Source organism: Bufo gargarizans, chromosome 5, assembly GCF_014858855.1.
Source record: "Bufo gargarizans isolate SCDJY-AF-19 chromosome 5, ASM1485885v1, whole genome shotgun sequence".
Taxonomy (NCBI): domain Eukaryota; kingdom Metazoa; phylum Chordata; class Amphibia; order Anura; family Bufonidae; genus Bufo; species Bufo gargarizans.
The window spans coordinates 290067569-290076142 of NC_058084.1; the positions used below are offsets into that span (position 1 = coordinate 290067569).

General features: G+C 44.6%; 1 pseudogene; it reads left to right on the forward strand.

The window, feature by feature from the left end:
• The first annotated feature begins 6547 nt into the window (after positions 1-6547).
• LOC122939737 lies at positions 6548-6728 on the forward strand (annotated as a pseudogene).
• The last annotated feature ends 1846 nt before the right edge of the window (positions 6729-8574 follow it).

The window sequence follows — 8574 nt, forward strand, 5'->3', positions numbered from 1 at the left end:
CTCTGCTCTGCCTGTGTGCTAGGCCTAAATATATGCCAATGGACTGTTGCAGTGGTGGGTGACGTGAAGCCTCATTCTCTGCTATGACATGCAGACTGATTCTCTGCTGACATGAAGCCAGATTGTCTGTTACGGGACCTCTCTGCTCTGCCTGTGTGCTAGGCCTAAATATATGCCAATGGACTGTTGCAGTGGTGGGTGACGTGAAGCCTCATTCTCTGCTATGACATGCAGACTGATTCTCTGCTGTCATGAAGCCAGATTGTCTGTTACGGGACCTCTCTGCTCTGCCTGTGTGCTAGGCCTAAATATATGCCAATGGACTGTTGCAGTGGTGGGTGACGTGAAGCCTCATTCTCTGCTATGACAAGCAGAATGATTCTCTGCTGACATGAAGCCAGATCGTCTGTTACGGGACCTCTCTGCTCTGCCTGTGTGCTAGGCCTAAATATATGCCAATGGACTGTTGCAGTGGTGGGTGACGTGAAGCCTCATTCTCTGCTATGACATGCAGACTGATTCTCTGCTGACATGAAGCCAGATTGTCTGTTACGGGACCTCTCTGCTCTGCCTGTGTGCTAGGCCTAAATATATGCCAATGGACTGTTGCAGTGGTGGGTGACGTGAAGCCTCATTCTCTGCTATGACATGCAGACTGATTCTCTGCTGTCATGAAGCCAGATTGTCTGTTACGGGACCTCTCTGCTCTGCCTGTGTGCTAGGCCTAAATATATGCCAATGGACTGTTGCAGTGGTGGGTGACGTGAAGCCTCATTCTCTGCTATGACATGCAGACTGATTCTCTGCTGACATGAAGCCAGATTCTCTGTTAAGGGACCTCTCTCCTCTGCCTGTGTGCTAGGCCTAAATATATGCCAATGGACTGTTGCAGTGGTGGCTGACGTGAAGCCTCATTCTCTGCTATGACATGCAGACTAATTCTCTGCTGACATGAAGCCAGATTGTCTGTTACGGGACCTCTCTCCTCTGCCTGGGTGCTGGGCCTAAATTTATGACAATGGACTGTTGCAGTGGTGGCTGACGTGAAGCCTGATTCTCTGCTATGACATGCAGACTGATTCTCTGCTGACATGAAGCCAGATCCTCTGTTACGGGACCTCTCTCCTCTGCCTGGGTGCTGGGCCTAAATTTATGACAATGGACTGTTGCAGTGGTGGCTGACGTGAAGCCTGATTCTCTGCTATGACATGCAGACTGATTCTCTGCTGACATGAAGCCAGATCCTCTGTTACGGGACCTCTCTCCTCTGCCTGGGTGCTGGGCCTAAATTTATGAAAATGGACTCTTACAGTGGTGGGTGACGTGAAGCCTGATTCTCTGCTATGACATGAAGACTGATTCTCTGCTGACATGAAGCCAGATTGTCTGTTACGGGACCTCTCTCCTCTGCCTGGGTGCCGGGGCCTAAATATCTGAGAATGGACTGTTCCAGTGGTGGGTGACGGGAAGCCAGATTCTCTGCTATGGAACCTCTCTCCAATTGATTTTGGTTAATTTTTATTTATTTAATTTTTATTTTAATTAATTTCCCTATCCACATTTGTTTGCAGGGGATTTACCTACATGTTGCTGCCTTTTGCAGCCCTCTAGCCCTTTCCTGGGCTGTTTTACAGCCGTTTTAGTGCCGAAAAGTTCGGGTCCCCATTGACTTCAATGGGGTTCGGGTTCGGGACGAAGTTCGGATCGGGTTCGGATCCCGAACCCGAACATTTCCGGGATGTTCGGCCGAACTTCTCGAACCCGAACATCCAGGTGTTCGCTCAACTCTAGTCAGAAGCAATCTAATAATTTATTGTTCAAGTTCCTTAGTGGAATTATTAAAAAGTGTAAAAAAGAAAAAAACACTCCAACATGGTATCAATAAAAATTAGATTGTCCAGCAAAAAATAAGACCTAACAAAGCTCCATAGATAAAAAAACAAAAAGGTTATTGGTGCCAACATGACGATGTAAACAAAGAAATACATTTTTAAACTTTTTTTATTTATTTCAGTATTAAATTAAAAAGCATATGTGGTTTAGATGTATTCATACTGGCTCAGAGAATGAAAGTAAAAAGTCAGTTTAACTGCATAGAAAATTATGTAAAAACAAAACTCATAAAACTGTAGTTAAACTGTTTTTTTTTTTATAATTTATACGTCAAAAAAATTATATGTTATTTAAATAAATGTTCCTGGAGGCCGCCGAGGGATATGGCCGTATAGTTGAAGCGATCTGGCATCAAGCGACAAATCCACAGCACCATCCCGCCACATGTAAGTTAAAGCGCAGCAAACTGATGGGGAAACACCTAATGAAGATGGGGAAATCAAAAAGGCAATTACTTAAGATCTCCAACAACCTAGAGCAATACTTTAGAGGGACCAGAGCAAAGATAGCGCCGAGGCACACGAATACGCAGCTTCTCCTACGTCTCACCAAAACTCCTCAGATCCGCCAACACCACACTTGAACTCCCCAGCCTCCGATCTGGCACTTCTGCTGTCACCGCACTCCTCAATGCCCTCTATGCCTCGGACACCGGAAGACGTTAGAATGCAGCAAGAAGACATGCAACAGCAACAAGATGGCAGCTGCTCAAGGGAGAACCATGCATCACCTTCCTGCAACCCTCAGAAGCAGAGGCCACGACATGAAAAGTCCACTCTGACAAAGGTTAGTGTCTCTATAAAGCACTCTATCTCTATGGCACAAATGCCTGAGTACATTATTGACTTTTCCACTACTAACAAACCGGTGTCGGAAGAAACTCTCAAAAACATGTTGCTAGCCCTGAAAACCTCCATACATACGATATGGTGCAACTTCTTATTTCTCTATTAACATCTATTCAAAACCTAGAAGATAGAGTATTACAGTACATATTGAAAACAAAATGGGGGAGTATGAAACCTTCCAAAATAGTGTTATAGACATGTACAACGATATGGAGTATGAGGTAGAAATGTATAAACAAAAATGGCAGACATGGAGGACCGTTCCCTCCGCAACAACATTACATTTAAAGGCATTCCAGAGACAGTGAGTTACAGCCTTACCTCCATAAGCTTTTTTCTATACTCCTTCCAGATATAACACCCAAAGATATGATCATAGAGCACAAAGGGTGCCAAAACCACAATTCCTGAATACAGATATACCCCGGGACACGCTGGCAAGAGTCCACTTTTTTCACATTAAGGAAGCCTTGATGATAGCTGCACGAAAAAGCAAAAACTTGCCCCCCCCCCTCACACCAGTCGGTCAAGTTATACACTGACTTATCTGCAATCACACTCTGCCAGTGTAGATCCTTCATGCCTGTTACAGCAGCACTACATAGCTATAACATTGCATACAGGTGGGGTTATCCGTTAAAATTACTTATCTCCTCAAAAGGGATATTACATGTGGTGAAGTCTTTTGAAGAAGGGGAAAGACTACTCCAGGAATAGAATATTCCCATGGAGCAACAGAAAGACAAAATAAACTTGAACATTCCACAATTTCGCAAAGAATGGAACACCGTAACTCGACAGAAGAGGACCCCACAATGGATGACCACTGCTTAGATGACAACATGCATACCCGCTTCCATTGGCCTACGTCCTAGGCTACTACTTTGGTTTATTGTTTGAATATGTTTATATTTTTCAGCTTCACTTTCTTATAATACTCTCAGGTACCCACTTTATTCAGCTACAATGTACCCACGTATTGAATGAAGATTAAAATGGTGTCACTAAATGTCAAGGGGTTATATAGCCCTCAGAAGAGAGCTCATGCTTGGAGAGAGGCAATAAAAACACATGCAGATGTACTCTGCACACAGGAGACACACCATGCTGCAAAAAGATGCATGTCGCATGCAGCACCACCTCTACCCAATCGTTATTCACACACATAACTGTAAAAAGTCAAGAGGAGTCTTCATAGCCTTTAAAAACACAATGGCCTTCTCGCTGATAACCCAACAGATAGATAGCAAGGGCAGATATGTTATTCTATTTTGCGTTATCAACAATATAACTTACACACTGGTGAATTTATATGCCCCTAATATACACCAAATGGCCTTTCTTCAAAGGGACATGAAAAAGGTGAATGGAGTGAAACAGGGAAAACTGATTCTGTGCGGAGACTTCAATACTGTGGCTGACCCAACAATTGACTCTACTAACATGAGCCGCCGCCCTAAGACAAGCTTGTCAACTTGCAAGCAGAAGGACTCATGGATGTGTGGCGGGCTCAACACAGTACTGAACGAGACTTCACTTATTTTTCACCTTCACACTCCTCGTATTCACGTATTAATTTGTTTCTAGTAGACGGCACCACCCTGTTCCACTCAACATCCACCACAATTGGTCTCCTACAGTGGTCAGATCATGCCCCTATTACCTTATTCTTGAAGGAACAATTCCAACGGCAGCAGACGCATGTCTGGAGGAACCACACTTTCATAATGGGACACAAGAAATATTCCCAAGAAATAACAGAAGCCCTGATAGAATACTTTAAATTTAATGCCAACTCTGTGTCAGATCCCTACATTGTTTGGCAAGCTCACAAGGCATATGTAAGGGGGTTATTAATGAAAATAGACCACCTGGAAGAGAAAGCCAGGGAAAGAGACTTAGACACCACAGTAGCTAAGCTTTCCTATCTGGAACGGGTTAACAAGCAGCAACCAACAGCAACTCGATCCACAGAAATAATAGCTGAAAGGGAGAAGCTAAGAAGCCTTCTTTTATTTAACTATGAGAAAGCCTAGGTACAAAAGTCAGATATTACGCCCAAGGCAAAAAGGCAGGAAAACTCCTAGCCTCTAAACTAAAAGCAACACATGTCAGATCCCAAATCTACCATATATTGCACCAACACACGAATGGGAAACTCACGGACCCCAGAGACATAGATCAATTCAGATCTTATTATGAACAGCTATATAATCTGTGGGACCAAATTCCGCTGCAAGAATCCTTCCCTAAACTAGTGCAAGACTTTCTAACAAGTGCATCCTTACCTTCTCTTTCTGAAACCCAATTAACACAGCTCAATAAACCTATCACAGACAAGGAGATCGAGTTGGTGATCAAATCTCTCCCCCAAGGCAAGTCTCCCAGACCAGATGGGGAATATCAGGGGAATATTATAAACATTTTACCAAACTGCTACTGTCTCATTTAACTTCCATATACCAAAGAGCTGCCAGAGGTATACCATTTCCAATTGAAATGCAAACAGCGCTTATAATAACACTTCCCAAACCAGGTACACTGGATAATGACCCTCAAAACTTTAGACCCACTTCATTGCTCAACATGAAAATCTTCTCCAAATTTATTGCAAACCGCCTAGCCTCCTTACTGCCTTCACTCATCAAACCAGACCAAACAGGATTTATTTAGGGTCAGCTACCAGCGGACAATACCAGATATCTTCAAGTATGGGTTTCAGGGCCTAATCAAACATGCTATCTCTAGCCTCTATTCAAATCCGTCTGCTCAAAGCTACACAAATGGAGTCACATCCCACAGATTTAACATCACAAACGGGTCACGTCAGGGATGCACGCTTTCGCCACTAATATTCATTCTTGCCCTAGAACCTTTAACACCACATATTAAGAATAGAGATGTTGCAAACATAAAATTTTCCGTACGCGAATGGCAAACGCAAATTTTCACAAATGTTCGCGAAATGGTCTTTCTGACAATAGCGATGGAAAAGTTGTTTCAAGGGGACTAACACCTGGACTGTGGCATGCCGGAGGGGGATCCATGGCAAAACTCCAACGGAAAATTACGTAGTTGATGCAGAGTCGGGTTTTAATCCATAAAGGGCATAAATCACCTAACATTCCTAAATTGTTTGGAATAACGTGCTTTAAAACATCCAGTGTGTGTATATGATCAGGTATGATGTTGTATCGATCAGGTAGTGCAAGGGTTACACCCGCTTCACAGAGACAGACCAAACTCTGACAGACCAAACTCCCCGTTTGACGCACCGCAAACAACCGGAAACAGTCCATTTCCACAACCGCAAACTCCCCATTTGCACAAGGTTGGATACCAAGCTAGCCATGTCCCGTTCCTTGTCCTCACTGATGTCATTGAAGGTCTCTTCCTCCATCCAGCCACGTACAACACCAAGGGTCCCTGAAAGGTGACAACAAGTCCCCTGGGACGCCTGCTGTGGTTGGTCTTCCACCTCCTCAAAGCCACCTTCCTCCTCTGACTCCTCTTCTTCAGACTCCTCTCTCTGCGTTGCCGCAGGTCCAGCAATCGATGATGACAAGGCTGCTTCTGGTGGTGATGGTGACCACAACTCTTCCTCTTCATGCTCATCTACAGCCTGATCCAGCACTCTTCACAGGGCATGCTCCAGAAAAACAGTATATGGGATGAGGTCGATGATGTTGCCTTGGGTTTGACTGGCCAGGTTTGCCACCTCCGCAAAAGGACACATGAGCCTACAGCCATTGTGCATGAGCGTTCAGTAATGCGGCCAAAAAATACCCAGCTCCGCAGAGGCTGTCCTCTTTTTTTTTTTTTTATAAAAAAAAAATCTGTTCTTAACAGTTTAATCTCTGTTTTGTCCCCTATCAGGGGCCGGTGTATGGAATAGATTTTAGGAACCGGGAGATGGAAAAAGATGCTTGGTTGGTCCTGCTACTTCCAATTTGGGGTACTGCGCGTACGCCTTGCAATGTACAGTGCCACCAGATATGAGTGGTGTGTTAAGTAGTACTATTCCTATCAGTTTAATCCCTGTTATGAACCCCTATCAGGGGCCGGTCTATGGAATAGTTTTAGGAACCGGGAGATGGAAAAAGATGCTTGGTTGGTCCTCCTACTTCCAATTTGGGGCACTGCACTTGTGCCGTGCAATGTACTGTGCCACCAGATATGAGTGGTGTGTTAAGTAGTACTATTCCTATCAGTTTAATCCCTGTTATGTCCCCTATCATGGGACGTGTATGGAATAGATTTTAGACAACCGCAAAGAGTTGTCAATAGTTGACACACTCATGACATAAATTGTATTCCTCTATGCGTCAATCTTGGTGTAGTGATGACTGTGCTCGTGCACACATTTGGGAGATTGCAGGCAATGTTTTTTTTTCAAAGCCTATGGTCATGCTGAGGTAGTTCAGTGACAGTTAAGTGACCCAGAAAACAATGATTCTGCAGTGTGGGCCCATTGTTGGCCTAGTAGGCTTTAATGATCACCTTAGATGATCACAAAGAAAATTAATGTTTTTTCAATGCAAAATTATCCAGCCGATCGCTTTTTGTCTGTTCACAATGAAGCAACAACCTTATCATCTGGGGTGTGCCAACATAGCCATTGCCAACACACTCATAGAGGTGGTCGCTTCATTGTGATACACAAGCCCCTTCACCACAACAAGGTAACAATCACGAAGGGGAATTTACACATGTATGTGCCTTTTATTTTTTGTTTTGTTTTTGCAGCCACATTGCAGCACCAGAGACCAGAAAAATTAGGCATGTACACATGCCAGAAAACTTAGGTATTGTTGCAGCGGCCAGAAAAATTGATGTTTTCCAGGCAGAAAGTGCACTAAAACATTGCGGCTTGAACCCTAGTTGGTGGGGCGAAAAAGTAACGCAAGTCATCAGGCATGCAGAGATAAAATACAGCAGCGTATGGACCATTTTTACCCCAAGGCAGCTCATCTCATCAGGCCTTTTTTAGTCAAATATATCGCCCACTGTCAGTCCCTTCGGGATCCATGCCTCATTCATCTTAATAAAGGTGAGGTAATCTAGACTTTTTTGACCTAGGCGACTTCTCTTCTCAGTGACAATTCCTCCTGCTGCACTGAAGGTGCTTTCTGACAGGACACTTGAAGCGGGGCAGGCCAGAAGTTCTATCACAAATTGGGATAGCTCAGGCCACAGGTGAAGCCTGCACACCCAGTAGTCAAGGGGTTCATCGCTCCTCAGAGTGTCGATATCTGCAGTTAAGGCAAGGTAGTCTGCTACCTGTCGGTAGAGTTGTTCTCTGAGGGTGGACCCTGAAGTGCTGTGGCGATGCGTAGGACTTAAAAAGCTCTGCATGTCCTCCATCAACAACATGTCTGTAAAGCATCATGTCCTTGTCGGCGTGGTTGTGGCGGGAGGATTACTTTCACCTCTTCCCCTGTTAGATTCCCTTTGTGCTGTGACATCACCCTTATACGCTGTGTAAAGCATACCTTTTAATTTATTTTGGAACTGCTGCATCCTTTCCGACTTCCGGTAATTCGGTAACATTTCAGGCACTTTCTGCTTATACCGGGGTTCCTGTAGCGTGGCCACCCAGTACAGGTCGTTCTCCTTCAGCCTTTTTTTACGAGGGTCCCTCAACAGGCATGACAGCATTAAAGACCCCATTTGTACAAGGTTGGATGACGAGCTACTCATGTCCCGTTCCTCGTCCTCACTGATCTCACTGAAGGTCTGTTCTTCCCCCCAGCCACGTACAACACCACGGGTACCAGATAGGTGACAACGAGCACCCTAGGATGCCTGCTGTGGTTGGTCTTCCTCCTCCTCA